Here is a 21,043-nt window from a genome sequence, read left to right on the forward strand (position 1 = left end):
GAGGTGAGGTTATCATCTGGAGTGCCCCAAGGAAGTGTAGTAGGTCCGCTGTTGTTTTCTATCTACATAAACAATCTTTTGGATAGGGTGGATAGCAATGTGCGGCTGTTGCTGATGATGCTGTGGTGTACAGGAAGGTGTCGTCGTTGAGTGACTGTAGGAGGATACAAGATGACTTGGACAGGATTTGTGATTGGTGTAAAGAATGACAGCAAACTCTAAATATAGATAAATGTAAATTAATGCAGATGAATAGGAAAAAAAATCTCGTAATGTTTGAATACTCCATTAGTTGTGTAGCGCTTGACACAGTCACGTCGATTAAATACACTCCTGGAAATTGAAATAAGAACACCGTGAATTCATTGTCCCAGGAAGGGGAAATTTTATTGACACATTCCTGGGGTCAGATAATTCGCATGATCACACTGACAGAACCACAGGCACATAGACACAGGCAACAGAGCATGCACAATGTCGGCACTAGTACAGTGTATATCCACCTTTCGCAGCAATGCAGGCTGCTATTCTCCCATGGAGACGATCGTAGAGATGCTGGATATAGTCCTGTGGAACGGCTTGCCATGCCATTTCCACCTGGCGCCTCAGTTGGACCAGCGTTCGTGCTGGGCGTGCAGACCGCGTGAGACGACGCTTCATCCAGTCCCAAACATGCTCAATGGGGGACAGATCCGGAGATCTTGCTGGCCAAGGTACTTGCCTTACACCTTCTACAGCACATTGGGTGGCACGGGATACATGCGACCGTGCATTGTCCTGTTGGAACAGCAAGTTCCCTTGCCGGCCTAGGAATGGTAGAACGATGGGTTCGATGACGGTTTGGATGTACCGTGCACTATTCAGTGTCCCCTCGACGATCACCAGAGGTGTACGGCCAGTGTAGGAGATCGCTCCCCACATCATGATGCCGGGTGTTGGCCCTGTGTGCCTCGGTCGTATATAGTCCTGATTGTGGCGCTCACCTGCACGGCGCCAAACACGCATACGACCATCATTGGCAGCAAGGCAGAAGCGACTCTCATCTCTGAAGACGACACGTCTCCATTCGTCCCTCCATTCACGCCTGTCGCGACACCACTGGAGACGGGCTGCACGATGTTGGGGCGTGAGCGGAAGACGGCCTAACAGTGTGCGGGACCGTAGCCCAGTTTCATGGAGACGGTTGCGAATGGTCCTCGCCGATTCCCCAGGAGCAACAGTGTCCCTAATTTGCTGGGAAGTGGCGGTGCGGTCCCCTACGGCACTGCGTAGGATCCTACGGTCTTGGCGTGCATCCGTGCGTCGCTGCGGTCCGGTCCCAGGTCGACGGGCACGTGCACCTTCCGCCGACCACTGGCGACAACATCGATGTACTGTGGAGACCTCACGCCCCACGTGTTGAGCAATTCGGCGGTACGTCCACCCGTCCTCCCGCATGCCCACTATACGCCCTCGCTCAAAGTCCGTCAACTGCACATACGGTTCACGTCCACGCTGTCGCGGCATGCTACCAGTGTTAAAGACTGCGATGGAGCTCCGTATGCCACGGCAAACTGACTGACACTGACGGCGGCGGTGCACAAATGCTGCGCAGCTAGCGCCATTCGACGGCCAACACCGCGGTTCCTGGTGTGTCCGCTGTGCCGTGCGTGTGATCATTGCTTGTACAGCCCTCTCGCAGTGTCCGGAGCAAGTATGGTGGGTCTGACACACCGGTGTCAATGTGTTCTTTTTTCCATTTCCAGGAGTGTATTTGAGAGTAACAGTGCAGAGCGATATGAAGTGGGAAAAGCATGTAATGGCAGTTGTGGGGAAGGCGGATAGTCGTTTTCGGTTCATTGGTAGAATTTTAGGAAGATGTAGTTCATCTGTAAAGGAGACCGCTTATAAAACATTAATACGACCTATTCTCGAGTACTGCTCGAGCGTTTGGGGTCCCTATCAGGTCGGGTTGAGGGAGGACATCAAAGCAATTCAGAGGCGGGCTGCTAGATTTGTTACTGGTAGGTTTGATCATCACGCGAGTGTTATGGAAATGCTTCAGGAACTAGGGTGGGAGTCTCTAGAGGGAAGGATGCGTTCTTTTCGTGAATCGCTACTGAGGAAATTTAGAGAACCAGCATTTGAGGCTAACTGCAGTACAATTTTACTGCCGCCAACTTCTATTTCGCGGAAAGACCACAAAGATAAGATAAGAGAGGTTAGGGCTCGTACAGAGGCATATAGGCAGTCATTTTTCCCTTGTCCTGTTTGGGAGTGGAACAGGGAGAGAAGATGCTAGTTGTGGTACGAGATACCCTCCGCCACGCACCGTATGGTGGATGCAGAGTATGTATGTAGATGTAGATGTAGACGTAGATAACGCTCCAAACGTACTCAGCTGGGGAGAGGTCCGGCGACCCTGCTGGTCAAACTAGGCTTTCCCAAGAACGAAGACAAGCAATAGAAACTCTCGACATTTGGCAGCGGCCATGTCTAGCTGAAATATAGGCCCAGGATGCATTTCCATGTGGGGTAACAACACGAGGCGTAGAACATCGTCGATGTACCGTTGAACTGTTTGGGTGCGCTACAGCTGCGCACTTTGCGGTAAGTCGTCGCGCGGCTTTTCCTGCCCAACACGTGGGGTTACTCCTGCGACCCCGTACACACATTTCAGAGGCACGCGCGACTTTGCATCCGTGCATGCGCCTCCTTGCCTCTTCCTGCAACGTGTGCATGCGCCTAGAGCGCACGGAAAGCCCCACAGGTGTAAACCCACCGTAAGGGTGCCTCGGATGACAATCAAAGTTGTCCCGCTTTGAAATGAAATGGAATCCCTGAGTCCTGATTGTCGGGCCACACGGCGCGCGACAGTCAGGTTGGTATTCCACCTTTGTGCGGGGCGTCTCCAGACACGTCTTCGGCCTGGAATCTCATTTACTGGAGCAGAATTGCCTTCAGTGGTGAGTCACGCTTCGAACTGTGCGCCGATGATCGGTGAAGACTTGTCTGGGGGCGGCCCTGGACAGTGGTGGGCTACCAACCTGATTGTCGCCCGCCATATGTCTTGAAAATCAGGAGCGATTGTCTTGGGTGGCATTTCGTTTTGTAGTAGGAACCCTTTGATCGTCATCCACTGCCCCCGTACAGCACAGCGGTACGTCGACGATATTCTACGTCCCGTGTTGTTGCCCTTCATGACAAGCCATCCTGGGCTTACATTTCAGCAAGATAATGAGCGCCCGCACATAACAGCAGTTCCTACTGCTTGGTCTCGTGCTTGCCAAACTCTACCTTTTCCAGAAAGGTCTCCAGATCTCTTCCCAACTGAGAACGTGTGAAGTATGATGGGCTGGGCCCTCTAACCGTCTCAAGATTTTGACGATCTGATGTACCGACTGGACAGAATTTGGCACGATATTTCTAAGGAGGACATCCAACAGTTTTATCACTCGATAAGAAGGCGAATAACTGCTTGAATAAGGGCCAAAGGTTGACCGTCATATTGGTCTTAAAAGAAGGGAAAGGTCATCTGAAACTTACGCAAAAACTATACTATAATTATGAAAGTCGAAGGACGAGAAAGGGAAGCAATACTTGAAAAGAGAGTAAGACAGTCAATTATACAGTCTGTTCATTGAGGAAGCTGTGAGAGGAACTAAAGAGAAATATGCAAAGGGAATCAGAGTTGCCGGCCGCGGTGGCCGTGCGGTTCTGGCGCTGCAGTCCGGAACCGCGGGGCTGCTACGGTCGCAAGTTCGAATCCTGCCTCGGGCATGAGTGTGTGTGATGTCCTTAGGTTAGTTAGGTTTCAGTAGTTCTAAGTTCTAGGGGACTTATGACCTAAGATGTTGAGTCCTATAGTGCTCAGAGCCATTTGAACCATTTGAATCAGAGTTCAGGGAGCAGAGAGGGCGAAGGACTTGGGAAGAAGAGATGAATGGAAATGGACAGTGTCTTCTATGACAGCGTAGTACTGTCAGTGATGGTGAAGGATCTGGAAGAAGAGTTGAACGGAATGGATAGTGTCATGAAAGATGGAGGTTATAACATCAAGTTCAACAAAAGTAAAAGAAGGTTAAATATAATAGACCCCAATTAAATCAGGAGATGCGGAGGTAATTAAAGTAAGTAATACAGCAGACAAGTTTTGTTATTTTGCTAGCAAAATAAGTGACCATGGTCTAAGTTGAGACGATATAAATATAGAAGGTATACATTCCATCCTGGATTTTCCATTATTTGATTTAAAATTGGGAACGGTAATAGTAAGAAAATAATTTCTGTGAAATTAAATTTGTTAAGATCGAATATAAACTTAAATGTTAGGAATTCTTATGTGAGGGTATTTTTTGTAGTGAAACTTGGACGATAAATAATTTAGACAAGAAGAGAATAGATGCGTTTCAAATGTGATGCTATAGGAGAATACCGAAAATGAGTAGACTGCATAACTATTATTAGTTATGCAATCTACTCATCTTCAGTATTCTCCTCTAGCATCACCAAATCGAATTTCAGAGAGAAGAAATACATTTCACGACTTGACTAAAGACAGGGATGAGTAAACAGATTATTAGTTACGTGTTCTACAGATCATTTAAACGATTCTTTTATCGAAATGATGTGGAATGAGTCAGTTTACAGGATATGTGTAGGTAATGACTGTCAATGTTAATTAACATATAATTTTTTTAGTCCTACTCATGTAACTATTTCTTTTACAGGCTAGCAGTTTTTAAATACAAATTCGTCCATGTAATAGAATGAGTTGTCCAGAGGTAATGATCTTAGATTAGATATAAAACTTGTTTTTCTACCTGTCAGACATTCTATGTTATTGGGCAAATAATCAAAAATTGTTGTTGCTGCATGTTAAACTCCTTTCTGGGGCACTGGCAGTTTTAATAACAGGTAAAAAAGATAATTTTTTCCTCTGATGTTGCAGTTATGGGCATCACCTTCCTTCTCAAATTGTGATGGATTATTTATGAAGAATTTCATTAGTGAATGTGTTTATTGTGTTGGTCAATTAAAATGCCTAACTCCTTTAAGAGGTGTCTATATAACGACTGCGTGTGAACACCACTTATTATATTTACTGCTCGCTTTTGTGTAATTAACGCTTTATATGCAAAATACATCAGGAGGTTGATTCGCTTGTTTTTAATACTAGCAATTATACGAGGAGCAAAAATTGCTGAACCGAAATGTATGAACAGCTCGGTAATATGATTCATCCCGTTTTCATCAACATGTACACCCGTAAATTTGGCATATTCTACTCTGTTTACTGACTCCTGCTCATGCGATACATCTGTTGTTGGCATGACTCTGTTTCTTGTACAGAACTGAAATCACTGTGTTTTCTCAACATTAAGGCCGAGTACATTTTCAGGGAACCAGTTAACAATTCTTTGACAAACATTATTAACAATATCTTTTGTTGCTTTCTCTCTAATGGAATTCATTGTTAACCTATCATAATCTGTAAGAAGCATCAATTCTTCTTGGTGAATGTTAAGTTGCAGGTCATTCACATATATAAGGAAGAGGAGTACACCCAAAGTTGAGCCATTTGGGACGCCCTTCGTGATTTGTCCCCAATCACTAAAGAAGTACCAAGGGATTTCGCTACGGAACAGGTAACCTGTGTTCGATTTCCAAATCCATTTTGCATTTCTTCTTTTGGCTTTTTTTAAGAATGTAATCAATGAAGAACACTAACAAGGTAGGAAAAATATTTCTCTAATTTTTGAGGCGGTTTATCGTATGTATAGTATCTATTAAAATTTATTGCTAAAGAGACATATTTTTAAATATAAACTATATTTTTCGCGAAACCGTCGGATGTTACGATGTAATTGCGCGATGATTATGGGATAGCGATATGCACATATACAGATGGTGGTAGTATCGCGTACGCAAGGTATAAAAGGGCAGTGCATTGGCGAAGCTATCATTTGTGCTCAGGCGTTTCACGGGAAGAGGTTTCCGACATGATTATGGCTGCACGACGGGAATTAACGGACTTTGAATGCATAATGGTCGTTAGAGCTAGACGCATTGGACATTGCATTTCCCACAAGGCTAAGAATTCGCCGAGAATACCGCATTTTAGACATTGCCTCTCACCGTGGTAAGTGCAGTGGCCCACGACCTTCATTTGACGACCGAGAGCAGCGGCGTTTGCGTAGAGTTGTCAGCGCTAACAGACAAGTAACATTGCGTGAAATAAGCGCAGAAATCAATGTGAGACATATGACGAACGTAGGACAGTGTGGCGAAATTTGGCGTTAATGGGCTACTGCAGCAGACGACCGATGCAAGTGTCTTTGGTAACAGCACGACTTCCCGCGCAGCATCTCTACTGATCTCGTGACCATAGCGGTTGGACCCCAGAGGTCTGATAAAACGTGGTCTAGCCAGATGAGTCCCTATTTCAGTTGGTAAGAGCCGATTGTACGGTTCGAGTATGGCGCAGATACCACGAAGCGTGGACTGAAGTTGTCAACAAGGCACTGTGCAGCTTGCTGGTGGCTCCTTCATTGTGTGGGCTTCGTTTGCTTGGAATGGACTGGGTCCTTTGGATGTTCGGCTACTCTGAGGCTATTTACACCCATTCATGGACTTAATGTTCCCAAACAAAGATGGAATTTTTACTGATGGCGATGCACTGTACCACAGGGCCACAACTATTCGCCATTGGCTTGAAGCACATTCTGGAAACTTCGGGCGAATGATTTGGCCACCCAGACCGCCCGAAATGGATCTCACCGAACATTTACGGCACATAATGCAGATGTCAGTCCTGTACTGGCAACGCTTTCGCAATTATGGACGGCCATAGAGGCAGCGTGGTTCAGTATTTCTGCAGGGGACTTCCAACGACTTGTTGGGTGTATGCCATGTCCAGTTACTGCTCAACGCCGAGCAAAAGGAGGTATTTTTTCCATGAATTTAGTCATTTCAGTGAAATTGTTGGAAGTAAAGTAAGGACGTGTGTAAGTCAGTAGCCTTGTCTGTTGTATCATAAATATAAGCCTGGGAATGTGAACTGAAAACCTAAATGAGCTGCTGAGCTCAAACAGTATAACTTGCCTGGAACTGAAAAGAATCCTGTGTGCGTGAAAACTCTCGGGGTGGCCGAGCGGTTCTAGGCGCTACAGTCTGGAACCGCGCGACCGCTACGATCGCAGGTTCGAATCCTGCCTCGGGCATGGATGTGTGTGATGTACTTAGGTTACTTAGGTAGTAGTTCTAAGTTCTGGGGGACTGATGACCACAGAAGTTAAGTCCCGTAGTGCTCAGAGCCATTTGACCATTTTTTGACCATAGCCAAATAAACAAGCAAACCAATTATCAGGATCGCAGGTTCGAATCCTGCCTCGGGCATGGATATGTGTGATGTCCGTAAATTACTTAGGTTTAAGTAGTTCTAAGTTCTAGGGGACTGATGACCTCAGCAGTTAAGTCCCATAGTGCTCAGAGCCTTTTGAACCAATAATTTCACGCTCAGTAGATTTGGCCAGTGAGAACTGTTTGAAAAAAAAGTAGCTGTATAGAAAAAAAAACTGTAATGTCTACCTGTATAAGAATGTAATCCACACATACGAACATTTCTGCACTGACATGTGGCCCTGGTAAAACAAAGAAACTGACGAACCTACATTGCGCAAAGGAAACGAAACAATCACGTATTATGAATCTGACCTGTAAAATGAAGTACTGGCAGAAACAGCAGCACAGCAACACTCCGCAAAAGCTAAAAAAAATACTGGAGAAAACTAACTACAGTTGGTCCAGGGAAACTGGGTCCATAATCTTGACACAGAGTGCCACTGAAACACCTGACTCAACCTTTAAGTGTCGAAATTTCAATTACAGAGGAACTTATTTTGTTGTTGCGGTCTTCAGTCCAGAGACTGGTTTGATGCAGTTCTCCATGCTCCTCTACCCCTTGCAAGCCTCTTCATCTCCGAATAACTACTGCAACCTACAACCTTCTGAATCTTTTTAGTGTAATCACCTCTTGATCTTCCTCTATTAAATTGGTGAACCCTTGATGCCTCAGAATGTGTCCTACCAAGCGGTCCCTTCTTCTAGTCAACTTGTGCCACAAATTCCTTTTCTCCCCAATTCTTTTCAGTACCTCCTCATTAGTTACGTGATCTGCCGATCTAATCTTCAGCATTCCTCTGTAGAACAACATGTCTAAAGCTTCTATCCTCTTCCAGTCTTAACTAGTTATTGCCCATGTTTCACTTCCATACATGGCTACACCCCATACAAATACTTCCAGAAAAAAACTTCGTGACACTTAAATCTGTACTTGATGTTTATAAATTTCACTTCTTCAAAAATGCTTTCCTTGGCATACACAGTATACAATTTATATTCTCCCTTCTTCGACAGTTATCAATTATTTTTCTCCTCAAATAGCAAAACATCCTTTCACCAATTAAATTTACTATCTCTTCTGTTGGCCATGGATTTCTAATAGCCCACGTCTTTTTACCTACTTGATCCTTTGCTGCTCCGCTATTTCATCTCTACTGCGTCTTTTTCTCCTGTTATTGTCAATCGATCCCTAATGCTCTCTCTGAAACTCTCTACAACCTCTGGTTCTTTCAGTTTTTCCAGGTCCCATCTCCTTACCTTCCTGTGTTTTTGCAGTTTCTTCAGTTTTAGTCTAGAGTTCATAACCAATAAATTGTAATCAGAGTCCACATCTGTCCCTGGAAACAAAACCTTCCAGCGTCTCCAGGCCTCTTCCATGTACACAACCTTCTTTCATGATTCTTAAACCGAGTGTTAACTATTATTAAGTTATGCTGTATGCAAAGTTCTACCACAAGACTCCCTCTTTCATTCGTTACCTCCAGTCGATATTCACCTACTACTTTTCCTTCTCTTCCTTTTCCTACTATCGATTTCCAATCCCCCATGACTAGTAAATTTTCGTCTTCCATAATTGTCTCAATAATTTCTTTTATCGCATCATACGTTTCTTCAATCTCTTCATCATCTGCTGAGCTAGTTGGCATATACACTTGTACTACTGTGGCAGGCGTGAGCTTCGTGTCTATCTTGGCTACAATAATGCGTTCACTATGCTGTTCGTAGTAGCTTATCCACGTTCTTATTTTTTTATTCATTAGTAAACCTACTCCTGCATCACTTCTATTTGATTTTGTATTTATAACGCTGTATTCACCTGACCAGAAGTCTTGATCCTCCTGCCACAGAACTTCACTAGTTCCCGCTATATATAACTTTAACCTATCCATTTCCTTTCTTAAATTTTCTAACTTACGTGCCCGATTAAGGGATCTGACAACGCACTCTCCGATCCGTAGAATGCCAGTTTTGTTTTTGCTAATATGGACGTCATCTTGAGTGGCTTCCGCCTGGACACCCGAATGGAGGACTATTTTACCTCCGGAATATTTTACCCAAGAGGACGCCATCATCATTTAACCACACAGTAAAGCTGCACATCCTCGGGAAAAATTGCGGCTGTTGTTTCCCCGTGTATTCAGCCGTTCGTAGTACCAGCACAACAAGGCCGTTTTGGTTGATGTTACAAGGCCAGATCAATCATCCAGACTGTCGAGCCTGAAACTACTGAAAAGTCTACTGCCCCTCTTCGGGAACCACACGTTTGTCCGTCCTCTCGACAGATACCCCTCCGTTGTGGTTTGACCTACGGTACGGCTATCTGTATCGGTGAGGCAAGGTCTATGGTTCATGTGGCTGGGGAAGCGTTATGCACAACTAAACAACACTGCACAACGTCTCTAGGATCTTAATTATCAGACAAAGTGTGCAGAACTCTCTTATGGGGAGGGGGGAAGAGGAGGGGGGAAAGAGCTTATCAAAGAAAACAATCATAGACTCTAATATGAAAATTCATTTAATGTAATAACTTCCATGGTACAGTAAATCAACTCGGAAGATCAGTCAACAGAATAATTATCAAAAATTCGACTGTGACGAGAGTGAACTGGACCAACTATACAAGCCTACATCAAATAATACCGTGTTCTTCATTTCAAAACCAGCCATTGTTCTAGGTCATCATTCCTGCTCATAATAAGTCTGCAACCTACATAGTTTCAAAAGTGCGTCCGTGCATTACACTGTACACTCAACGAACGCCGCCTGCTGCACACTGCAGCTAATCACTGGTGACTGTCAAAGATTCTACGACTCCTCAGTGCTGCTATCGCAGACACAATTGCTGCTGCCTAACAATTGCTTCGCTGACCACAATTCTTCAAATATATCATTTTTCTGTACAAATATTGATACACCCAATAATATCATCAAACAATCGCCATCTCACACGTGTGAGAGCGGGTGTGAAAGCCATTGTGAGGTAACTAGAATAAAATTTTTGTTCTTTACTGATCCAAATTAATTTGAGAAATTTACCTTCCTTCATTGTTATTATTCTTTACTGATTACCTTATTAACTCTTCTATTCTTACCAGTTTCGGTAAGCAAAAAAAGTAAAATGAAAAAAAAACCTGTAGAATTCATTTGGGAATCAAACACAGGTTCTATGCTCCCGAGCGAAATGGGTTGGTCGCTACACCAAAGGCTCTTTCGTTAAACAGTGTTTACCTTATGGGTATACAAGCGGTAGTTGTAACAGTTTGTATGTTCGATTACTACGGAAGTATCCGTTTTCATTCCACATGTATAATGATGAATGGCTCAATTTCCATTTAGTTATCGATCTGCCAAATTTTGAGTCAGATGCGCGTCATAAATTTTGGGGTGGTTTTCTGCAGAACGGGGAGGGGAGGTGGTGTTGAATCAGAATATGTTTGAGCCTTTAATTTAGATTATACACAAATGACCAACCAAATTTGAGTCCAAGCGAGCAGCCGTGTCTGAGGCCTTGCTGTATGACGCAGCGTAAGAAACGTAGCACTCAAAATATCTGCAGACAGGTAACTCTGTGGTTCCTAATCTTCAATGAGTGGCATCGTCTGGATATATCATATAATACCTGAAAAAAAACTGGCGGACTCTCTCCTCGCTGAACTGCGGCCATTATCAAGGCAGTGCTACACGGTATTAGCGTGATGAATCATATGTGTGACTAATGCTTTGTCGGGTTTGCTTATAAGCTCTAACTACCGCTGACTTCAGACGTCGTGTCGCGTTGCGTAAGTGCGTAGCGTAGCGATGTGTGGTCGATCCCGAACTGAGTCCGTTTCTGCTCCCCCAGAGACGGAATACTCGATTTTATGTGTAGGCCATTGAGAATCGCCACTTACCAATTCTGAAGATTCTCCAGCACGTATCTGCTGTGAGTTCATGGATAGATAGTTACTAACGGTACCAATATGATGTAACTCCAGCTGACTTTCCTCGCTTTTCACGTGAACACCTGAATCAGACGATAGGTCGATAGAAAGATTATGTCCTGTTTCGTATCCGTCTTGTTCACCTTATTTGACCCGCATTAATTCTTTCTTGTGGGATCGTGTCCATAATCTAGATACTGAATAGGAGATACTGGCAAGAATTCTCGCTGCCCGTGAGTTCGCTCGAAGTACAAAGGAATTGTCCGAACGGGTATGACGCAAGTTTGTGTGGCGACGTAATGCTAGTACACAAACTGGGTGACGCCACTTTGATCAACTATAGTGAATGTACCATCTTGTGAAGAACAGTATTTTTTTTTAAATATATCTATCCGAATTCTTACCTACTACAGCAAATCTGAAGCTTTTTCCATTTTCATGCATACGACAGGACCTCAAAAAGTGAGTTACACATTATTATAGTACGCCACATAACTATTACTGAATACTGCACTACACTTCAAAGTGATACTGGCACTTGACAGTGTTTTCCAATATAATCACTAGGACTTGATATTTTTAAAGGTATCGGGAATCCCATACAGCGATACTAAAAGAATATCATAAACTGCTTTTGCTATATCGGAAAGAAGTATCGATGTATATACACATCAAAAAAAGTTTTGCATCACCTCGGTTCCGAGGGTTCCGGTACCTGTACAGAAAATTGGAATAGAGATCAACATAAACATTATTTCCGCCCTTTTTATTGCTCATGAAAACCACACATTGCATGTTGTCCCAATATACAGCGAGACCTTCAGAGGTGGTGGTCCAGATTGCTGTATACACCGGTACCTCTAATACCCAGTAGCACGTCCTCTTGCATTGATGCATGCCTGTATTCATCGTGGCATACTATCCACAAGTTCATCAAGGCACTGTTGGCCTAATTGTCCCACTCCTCAACGGCGATTCTGCGTAGATCCTTCAGAGTGGTTGGTGGGTCACGTCGCCCATAAACAGCCCTTTTCAATCTATCCCAGGCATGTTAGATACGATTCATGTATGGAGGGCATACTGGCCCCTCTAATCGAGCGATGTTGTTACCCTGAAGGAAGTCATTCACAAAATGTGCACGATGGGGGAGCGTGAAGACGAACGCCTCGCGAATATACTGCCGATATGGTTGCACTATCGGTCGGAGGATGGCATTCACATATCGTACAGCCATTATGGCGCCTTCCACAACCACCAGCACCGTACGTCGGCCCCACATAATGTCACCCGAAAACAGCAGGGAACCTCCACGTTGCTGCGCTCGCTGGACAGTGTGTCTAAGGCGTTGAGCCTGACCAGGTTGCCTCCAAACACGTCTCCGAAGATTGTCTAGTCGAAGGCATATGCGACACTCATCGGTGAAGAGAACGTGATGCCAATCCTTAGCGGTCCATTCGTCATGTTGTTGGGCCCATCTGTATAGCGCTGCATGGTGTCGAGGTTGCGAAGATGTACCTCGCCATGGACGCGGGAGTGACGTTGCATATCACGCAGCCTATTGCACACAGTTTGAGTCGTAACTCGACGTCCTGTGGCTGCACAAAAAGCATTATTCAACATGATGGTGTTGCTGTCATGGTTCCTCCGAGCTACATTCCGTAGATAACCGTCATCCACTGCTTTAGTAGCCCTTGGGCGGCCTAAGCGAGGCATGTGATCGACAGTTTCTCTGTGTCTACTCCATGTCCGAATAACATCACTTTGGTTCACTCCGAGACGCCTGGACCCTTCCCTTGTTGAGAGCCATTCCTGGCACAAAGTTGTTGTGTTGGCGGAAGAGCCAACACCGTGTTACAACTGGAGGCCGAAATGCACGCATTTTAGCTCACGCAGGCTGGCCTGAGGAGGGAAGAACTATACTGACGTGAGGTCTGGAACATGACAAGTAATAAGAAATCAGAAAGTGGACATAATTAGTTTGATACTTAACTTTAATCCATTAATGAGGAACGTCGCTCTTGACGGTACGTGATTCACAATATTATCTGTTCAGAAGACATATAGTAACTGAATATGGCGCCTTGCTAAGTCGTAGCAAATGACGTAGCTGAAGGCTATGCTAAACTGTCGTCTCTGCAAATGAGAGCGTATGTAGACAGTGAACCATCGCTAGCAAAGTCGGCTGTAAAACTGGGCCGAGTGCTAGGAAGTGTCTCTAGACTAGACTTGCCGTGTGGCGGCGCTCTGTCTGCAATCACTGATAGTGGCGACACGTGGGTCCGACGTATACTAACGGACCGCAGCCGATTTAAAGGCCGCCACCTAGCAAGTGTGGTGTCTGGCGGTGACACCACAAAAGTAACATGCGGACGCGATCAAACTGCGGTACTGATGGTCTAGTAGGCAACACGAGCTGTGTACCTCCTTCCTGGTGGAATGACTGGAACTTATCGGCTGTCGGACCCCCTTCGTCTAATAGGCGCTGCTCATGCTTGGTTGTTTACGTCTTTGGGCGGGTTTAGTGACACAGTCAAAGGGACTGTGTCTGTGATACAATATCATCAGTCAACGTCTAACTGCAGAAGTTCTGGGAACCGGGGTGATGCAAAACTTTTTTTGATGTGTGTAGATATATCGTCGGGAAAATATCGACGAACCGGCCTATAAAAATATCAGCTGTACATTGTAAATATCTTACCGGTTTTAGAACTGCTTATTTAAGTATTAATTTATTATTATACATTTTGTACATCAACAAGCTAACAGCCTGGCTATCCCCATTACAAAAAAAGAATTGAAAGGAAAACGATGCACGTTCACGCTTGGCGATATCTACTTTGCCAACAACAGTAAGTGCATGTAAGTGCCACAATAAAAGGTGTCCGATGGTTTCGTCGTTCGGTTTCGTCACATATCGGACTTGTCAAGACAACTTCCTCTGTTTTTTTTTTTTTTTTTTTTCATTTCTACGAACGTGAGCGGTTAGTGAGGTTAAACTTCGCGGTTTCCGTTGGTAGCGCCAAGCGCCGATTACGACAGCATTTGCCCCTCACAAGTCTCCGCCCACTGGAAAGACTAAACTTGCCATTTGGATTTTTGGTGATCATTTCAGCAATTGTTTTTGAAGAATGCCGATGTGAGGAAACAGCCTTGCCACTCACAATTGTTTCACAATTGTTTCACAATTGCTGCTTAGTCACCAGCAAATAATTTTCTTTATATTCAAACAGTGATCTCCAGCAATACAAACATGTAGGTACATGAAAGTATAAAACCCCTGAGGATGGGCAGAAGCCCGAAACCATTGGTGTGACGAATAAATAACCTTTTATTGTGCGTGCTTGGACATTGTTGTGCGTGATGGGTATCGATGGCCTTCGTCATCAGGAGTTCTTGGTCAAATTGTTTGACCTTTCTCTACAGCTGGATGCGATATTGTATTTGGTTCGTATATTGCCAGAATTCTACGGTGAATGTATGTGTAGTGTAGATGTTTTGTCTACAAGAATCGTACTGCCCCAAGTATTTCAACTTTGGAGTACGTTTCCAGTTGGCGTGACACTGCAGTCGCACACTGTACTGCACCTGTTATCCGTATCGTAGCAAAATTGTGTCTGCGGGAAGCGGAGAACATGTACTCTCTAGAGATAAAGCGCCACCCTTCTTGCGCAGTTGTCTCACGATGCAAATACATGGCTAATTTAATTTTTTAAGTCCTTTACTAGCGTTCGACTCGGTCGTTTCCGGAACAGGATTCCACCTCCTAGATGGATATAAGGTTTTTCTCTATACTCGCTGAAAGTTTGTACTGCCACCATTGATACACCCTGCACGATATTCTCATAAAGCTACCATATTGGAATAAAAACTGAATCATCATTGTTTCACTACCAAATCTAAAATCTCTCACGTCAGTCGTATGCGCAGACCGACTTTTTTGCGGAGAAGTCTTTCCGAAATATGTACTAGTCACATCATTTTTAGATTGACATTTGCTCGAAATGCGTTGTGATAATACTCAGTTTTCCACTTACATTCTGTATGCAGTCCACAGCTGCTATGTGTTTTGCCGGCCGGGATGTCCGAGCGGTTCTAGGCGCTACAGTCTGGAACCGCGCGACCGCTACGATCGCAGGTTCGAATCCTGCCTCGGGCATGGATGTGTGTGATGTACTTAAGTTAGGTAGGTTTAAGTAGTTCTAAGTTCTAGGGGACTGATGACCACAGATGTTAAGTCCCATAGTGCTCAGAGCCATTTGCACTTTTTTTTTTGGTATAATTCGTTCGATGTTGGCTCGCAGAACGTCTTTATAGTGGAAACGTGTTCCCTCTATCTAACGAGAACTTGGAATCTGTATACGAAACAAGGACCTTATAAAATATACTTAGTTTCTGTCTGTTGATCGCCGTTTTTGTTATTTCAAAGTGACTAGTTCTGGAAGTGTCGCCCGTCTTCAGATGGGCAGTTTGAAATAATAAAAACAGCGATCCGCAGACGGATGATAACTATTAAGGATCACGAATAATCCTTGCCGACATGTATGTCTAATTTTCATAGAATCAATCTTTCGTTCTGGACTGGAGCGTGCGCTGATTTGAAACTTCCCTGAGTATTATAGCTTTCTGTCGGATCGACACTAGAACCCGGGAGTTTTGCCACAGACATCTTCCTCGAAAGTTCAGTACGTTTCTTCATGTTCACCTTGTTTGTATCCCGGATGTTTTAAGAGCGTCTTTCATAATCTAATGTCTAGTACTGACGCAACATCATTACTGTCGCCATTGTGCCACCCTGGTTCTCATGTCATTTGTTGTTACTGAACAGAAGGTTCTTACACCGTTACCTGTTACTGCACTTAGGGTTCCTGCTAATGCTGCCTGTTGTTACTTCGCTCAGTGAGATACTCTTAACTATTCCAATACATACAACATCTTGAAGAAACCGTCGTTGTTCACTGCTGTGCATTACTTTTGGTGTCAATTCCGCGAGCCTTTTGACAAGAAAGGGAGCATTACTCTCTCCCCATGAACGTAGCAACTACAACACACAGAATAATCTAGTAACTTCTCTCTGCAACCGAAGTATGTGACTGAAATAAAGCGTTCATATTGCGTGGGGGGTAGGGGGGGAGAAGAAGTGGTATGAATCATCTTCATGCCGTTCTGTTTCAGGATTTACGTGTATTCGTTTAGTGATTGCAGTCACTGATTAAAATGGGTTCTTCGACGGGATTGCTACTGAATCATCTATCCTTGTCAAAATTATAACTGTTAATGGTGCTTCGCATTTAATAACATGAAAGTAAAGAAAATGTTACACACTACCGTCCATTTACTTTCATCTGGTTCGGAATTACAGTGTGATTTACCCATTTTCCACATGTGAAGTTGACAAAGTAATTGATGGGTTATACGGCTGGATCTCTGTGTCCGATGGGCACAATACATAGTCAAACGACCACACTGTAACTTTGAGGTGTACTGAAATACTGTGCCTGCAGGACACTGCAATATCCCGTCCTCATCAGTATGCAACAATGTTGATCATCAAACAAAGTAAGTGCATTTTAGGTATAAGTAGTCACTATTCCTGTACTACTTAATTATACATGACTGTTGATTGAGGACAGTGTACTTAACAACATTGTCTCAGTATTAAAGTCATCTGCAGGCCAATAATAATAATTATTACGAGTAATATGTTTTTAGGTTGATTAGTATCTCCAAGTAAATGTGGCAAGAGCAAGCCATTAATTCTTATTTTCCCTGGGCAGCAAGTCGTGTGTTGAAATGTGGGCGAAAAATAGTTAGTCTGTTCTGACTGGCGTAGTCCTTTTAGCGGCACAGCTACGACCGTGCAGAAGACGTCAGGTCGATAGGGTCGTAAAGCTTGTGATCTGTTTATGGAAAGACTGTTCGCCAGAGACGAAGAAACAACAGACACACTGAACTGTGTACAAATTACGGTACCACTTATACAAATATCTGCACCTATATCTGTTAAACCCTGCATTTGGAAGGAAATAATTACAAGCAACGTGTGTTTTGTTTGTTTTCTCCTCTTGCTTCCTGCTCGTTGTCTCTGGTCAGGTTAGTCATGTGATGACTGAACTATATTTCTTCGCCTTTTCTTCATTTGTTAACACCGGATCAGCTGTTTCAACAAACAAGCCAGACAAATGACATATTCAGACGAGTGACATGGTATCTTTCAAGTAGTAAGTTACTCACAGGCTGACTGGTATGCTATCTTTACAGGTCATAAGCTAAACACAGACTCACAGAATTGGCAGGCAACACACATATTTATAATCTCAAATTTCCCGTGAGCATTTTCTCGAAATTGCAATTTTTTAATTAGTACATTAATTTAGACAAATGTATATATTTCTAGAAAGCTGGTTGTTATCAGTACAGGAATATAGTATCAGTTATTCAACTCTATTGAATTTTGGAAAAGAATACTGTGAATGTCGAAAGTTGTCATTGTTATTACCTTTTTAAACGAATAATTTATAGACAAAGAAAGTTGTTCTTTCAAACGTGGAGGAAAGGGGGTTTCGGTTGAGGTGTATCGAGTCTAATATACTTAACTTTCACCCGTGTGGAAATTTAATACATACTTCGTACGTAGCCTTTCGTAATTTTATCATGTTTCTCAAACCGAAATATTTTTAATAGAACTAGCTATACTATCATAATCAGGAGACTAGTAACAAAATATGGAATAATAAACATTAACGTCCAAAATATTTAATAAAATTTCTACAATTTTTGGAACATATCCGTGTGAAATCATTAGGTATTAAATAGACAGTACAAAAGAGAAATATAAAGTGTTATTTGGATTATTAGTTCCACCTTTGGTTCTAAATTACTTCCTTTATTTGAAAATAAATGATGTGATGCCATACTTTTGTTACTATATGTTAACGTACATGTTGTTCTTAACTGTAGCTCAAAAGAAGTGCTCTGAATCTTATAACACATGCTGAATGAAGTAATTGCTTATATGAGATCACATGTCTCACACAATTTAAGTATAAGAAGGTAATGAGAGATTTATTTTTTACTACGATACCAAGGGAAATTTGTCAACCTTCCCCACCCCCGCCCCCTAACCCCCCTACCCTTCCAATATATTTCAACACAGAGACCCAGAAGTACTTTCATGCATCACTTTTTCGATAATTAGGCTCGGAGAAACATAGGAGTCCTGTTACACATAAAGTCATTTTTAACTGTAATAGTCTGTTCTTCTAAATGGTAATCTGTACAATATAACGACCTACACACCAGATGCTTCAACATCTCGTAGCACATAATGAGTACATCAAATGTCATATTTCAGTTAATTCCCAAAAAGAACGCTATGGTACTTCGTATAGTCAAATAAATCGTTAAATGATCGAGGCACACTTCAGTCGTATTCAGAATTTAAGTTCACTCTTCAGCCAGCCAGCTTAGGAATCATATTCTCATTCCGTTCCTTCAGGAGAAGTCTGGAATGGCTCTGGCTGAGACCCCTACCCTTCCGGTACGAAACTTAAGTTCTCTTACGAATTCTCTTTTAATTGAACGTTAAAAACAAACGAAGGAAGCGAAAATCATGAAGACGAAGGTCATAACAAGTCTGGAAGGGACGGACGGGCACATTAGGACATTCAATCGGTTCTGAAGGTGCCATGATATCCTGATATCCTGACATGTTAAGAGCGGGAGCCCTGGAGCACATCCCTCACATTCCTTGGGGGGGGGATCTAGCTATTGGCACTCCGGAACGTGGTAGCCAATAAGAGACTTCGTGGTCGACATAGGGTTTCTAGCTAACAGGGTCCCAGATTTCTTTTAGATCCATTAGAGACATTGTAAAGAGGTGTACGTTCTGACACTGATCATCGAAAAGTTCTGTAGCTATCAACCGCAAAGGTTATCATGTTCCTATTGTCAACAGAAGAACTACACAACTGCAGTGCAGGATTGAATAACTGCAGGGACATTTTCAGTATAAAACTATTTCGATTAATTTCTTTAGTCAGAGCTCAAATTATTCAGTGAAAATTGCCAGTGAATCAGAGACGAAATCATAATGAACTGCTGCGTAACATCACTAAATTTAATCCCGTTTCTAGCTGTGAAATTGTGAGAAGCATATGCTGCAAATCCGAAATTTCAGCCGAAGGTTTTATGTTCATTTTTTTTTAAAAATAGCTCTTCCTTCAGGCCATTTGCCTGTACCGGAGCTCCACACTCTTTTGTTACGTCACAAGCGCGCCGTGCTTCATTCGTTTTACCAGCTGGCATCTGTTTGCAGCAGCGCCGCAGGCGTGCGCGCAGTCGCGAAGCGTATGTTGGGAACATCTCCCGTAACACTCCACAAAACGGCAGATTGTTTTGTGGCCCTCAGCTCTGACGAATCGTTAGTTACTGGTGCTGGGCGCGGTTCACAGTGAGACTGTACGCATGTGTAGCACGCCACGTTGCAGTAGAGTTCGCTCGATGCGACTCTTTCCGTTGCGACACTCTTGTTCCCACTGGGATGGGCCGATATGCGACGGGCTACGTGATGCTACTGGCCACACAAGAAACAGCAAGACAGCACGAATCACGTTTCTGTTACAGTTTCGGTAGCAATCACGAGTCCATCTGAAGAGGACCCTATTGTGATTTATCATTACTTAACGCACAAAAAACTGAAAAAGAAACGGAAGTACTGGGTGCACCCGTACAATACTATAAGTGTCAAACACTGATCAACTATTGGTTTCTTTTGAAGTCTCTCATCACGAACAATCCCACGAATTCTACAGAATGAGCCCAGACAATTTTCACTTTCTGGAGTACCACTATCAGCTGCTCTGGAAAAGCAGGACACAGATTTTGGACTTTCTGCTTCTTCTTCTGAGCAGCTACTCATCACAATATCGTAAGCTGATGAAAGCGCGCGCCCGTGTGTGTGTGTGTGTGTGTGTGTGTGTGTGTGTGTGTGTGTGTGTGTGTGTGTGAAATCTTATGGGACTTAACTGCTAAAGTCATCAGCCCCTAAGCTTACACACTACTTAACCTAAATTATTATCGGCGAAAGTGTGTGAATGGCGTTAAAAATGTCACCATGGAAAAGTTTATTTTTTGTAAGATACTTCACTCATTGTGGTACATATATGTACTACTTGAATGCGAAACTATAGAAAGGGAAGTGGGCGTAATGAAGATGAGATGGGAGATACGATATTGCAAGAAGAATCTGATAAAGGTTTGAAAGATTTAAGTAGAAACAGGGCCCTGAGAGTAGACAATATTCCGTCAGAAACGGCACATGACAAAATTCTTCCATCTGGTGCGTAAGATGTATGAGACATGCGAAATACCACAAGACTCCAAGAATATAATAATTCCAATTCCAAAGAAAGCATTTGCTGACAGTTGCGAAAATTACAGAACTTGCACAGGATACAGTAGCATGAAGAGCTGCATCAAACCAGTCTTTGGGCTGAAGTGTACAACAACAACATCTACATAATTGTTACAAATTAATAAACGTTGGATAGTATTTCTACAGCTGTTCAATTCCGCAAATTAGTGTAGTTATGATTCAAATTTAGGACTATTCAGCAGAAAATAGTTCTAAAGTCATATGAACAACATACAAAACGAAAAACAGATGGCATAAACAAAGAAATAACATTAAAAAGAGAAGAAAACAATCACATATAAAATTGTCCATGTTACCACACCATACA

The sequence above is a fragment of the Schistocerca gregaria genome, chromosome 7 (assembly GCF_023897955.1).
Source record: "Schistocerca gregaria isolate iqSchGreg1 chromosome 7, iqSchGreg1.2, whole genome shotgun sequence".
In the NCBI taxonomy this organism is placed as follows: Eukaryota; Metazoa; Arthropoda; class Insecta; order Orthoptera; family Acrididae; genus Schistocerca; species Schistocerca gregaria.